This window comes from Capsicum annuum, unplaced genomic scaffold (assembly GCF_002878395.1).
Source record: "Capsicum annuum cultivar UCD-10X-F1 unplaced genomic scaffold, UCD10Xv1.1 ctg4411, whole genome shotgun sequence".
NCBI classification, from domain to species: Eukaryota; Viridiplantae; Streptophyta; class Magnoliopsida; order Solanales; family Solanaceae; genus Capsicum; species Capsicum annuum.
In genome coordinates, this window is record NW_025851617.1 from 22,578 (window position 1) to 25,172 (window position 2,595).

Consider the following 2,595-nt stretch of genomic DNA (forward strand, 5'->3'; position numbering starts at 1 on the left):
AAAGAAAAATGACAATACGGTACACTAAAATTTTCATTATGTGTGAGATCCGAGAAAAGATCGAATCAGAAAAGTTTATTGTACGTAGACCACAATCTTACTATGCATTTCTGCTAGAGGATGTTTTCACAACTTAAATTTATCACCTCTTGATTACATATAGAAAACTTTACTCAAAAACAAAAGTTTATCTAATCTAAAAATCAAATATATATTTTGTGTAATACCTTTATTTCATTTTTAATCCAAACCAAATATCAATCAATAAAAATGTACCCACTAAAAGATATCATGATTACTTAATTAGTTTTGATATTATAAGTTGTTCCCAAACTAAATTATGCTCCTTCCGTTTCATTTTATGTGTCGTCATTTCCTTTTTTGTCCGTCTAAAAAAGAATGTCGTTTTTCCTTATTTAGTAACTATTAAAAGACACAGTTCCACTTTTATCCTTATTGGTCCCACTTATAAAACCTCACTTAATTAAAATAATAGTATTATATTATTTTAATAAAAAAAAATTTGATAAAAAATATAAATTTTTTACTTATTTCTTAAACTTCGTATCCGATCAAACAATATTTGTGCAATTGACCTTCTTTCACCAATAGAGGGGGGAAACCATATGAAGAGGAGTGGGCCTCAAACATGAGCCCATTTCTCTTGTAAAGAGGCCCAATAACATATGAGGCTTGTAGACACCTAATTTTGTCCCTCCCGAAGACTCAGTCTATTCATTCTTCTACCCTCGTCTTACCATGTGCCCTACCCCGTGTAATTATTGCTCCATAAAATGACAAAAATAACAATTCCTAACTAATTTTATTTTTATTTTAACAACCTATCCAATCAAAATAAGACACCTCACCACCCTACCTCACCGATACCCCCACTCACCATCGGATTCCTTTGGGGGATTTTTCTTCCAATTTCGTGACCACATAGGAAAAAGGACATACAAAAATCATTCTCTCACAGTAGAGGAGAAAAAAGAAAACTTTAATTTTTCTCCATGGATTAACACATATCACACACAGTTCATACACACTACACACATTCTTCATTTTTTTTCGCGGATTCACACCAACATACATACGCACAACTGGTCATTTTTCCATGAAGGAGAAACGCAAAAGGAACTCTCAGCTCTCACTTATACACTAATCCGCACTCACACACATAGAAAAAAAGAGTAGCGAAGAGTGAGGGAGAGTAACAAAGAGAGAGAGATAGTAGATTGAGAAGGGGAGAAAAGAGTTCTGAGTTTTCCCGCGAACCCATTGCCGGAACTGATTATTTCAGTTGTTTTGGGCGTCGATCGCCGGAGCTGGCTATTTCTGGTCGTTTTCAAATGATTCCGGCTATGTTCGGTTGAGCTAAGCTCCTTTTGGTGAGTTCGTGGTCGGAGTTGGTTATCCACACATCGAATAGAGAGAGAGGAACAAAGTAGTGAAGAGAGAGTTGGGAGGGAAGCAAATTGCCGTGTATCACTGTTCCAACGATCAGATCTCGCCGGAGCTTCGTCAACGATCGAAACCGGCTTCAAAACCCCAAAATTTTCTCTAATTTTTTTTTTTGGTTTTCCGACGAAACCTAGTCGAGAGACCCCACTTTGTTGACTGCCGAGTCAGTCAGAGCTCCGACTATAGAGAGACAGTTAGCCCAACTTTGGTTCATCTCAGATTTCGTCCAATCCAATCTGGTTTTCTTTGTTCTGCGATTTTCAGTTCGGGTGTAGTTGGTTCACTGAATTTCAGTCCATATTTCTCTCTGCTTTTGTGATTTTTTATTCAAGTTGCGGGTTCGACGTTGAGGTTCCACTTGGGTTGAGGTTCCGTTGCTCCGAGAATTTCAATCCATCACTGATTTTTTGGAATAAAATCAACGATTGAGGTCCAATTCTATATCTCTTATCTCTCCTTTTCATGAATATTTTTGAATGGTGTGATTTTTGGTTGATTTTGGTTGAGGCGATTTTTAGTCGTCGTTATTTAATTGTTTAATTCTAGTGTGAAGTCTATTAATCACGTAGTTGATTAGGGGTTAAGTTGGATTTTTGGGGAAAAGATAGAAAGTTGTTAAAAGTGAATATTGGTTTATGTTGGTTCAGTGATGATTGCCTGATTTTGAAATAAATGTCGACTATGTTAAAGTTCTATAGTCTCATGTTTTAGTCCGTGAATCATTAGGCAAACGGTAGGGGGTAGGCAAACTTAGGGATTGTGAAATTGGTAGAATGTTTGAGATATGTGTTGAGTGGATTTGTTTTATCGCACAAAAATTAAAATTGTACTCATTTGGCCGGGGAATGCCCCGAGGGATTTGTATTGATTTATCCAGGGAATGCCCCGAAGTATCATGTACTTAAAGACAGTGCACCATCAAGGCCCAAAACATCGGGTGGAGATAGCAGTGGAGCGTAGTTTAGGATTAGCCTAGAATAGAGTAGGTTTATAGTTTTGGATTTTTCTAATTTTGGGACTGTATAATTGGACTGAACGCTATTTTTTTGGACTTGTTTTTTTTTGTTTGTTTGATTGATTGTTTTGTGTTGGTTTATACATTTGTAATGTCAAATTAATCGATATGCTTCA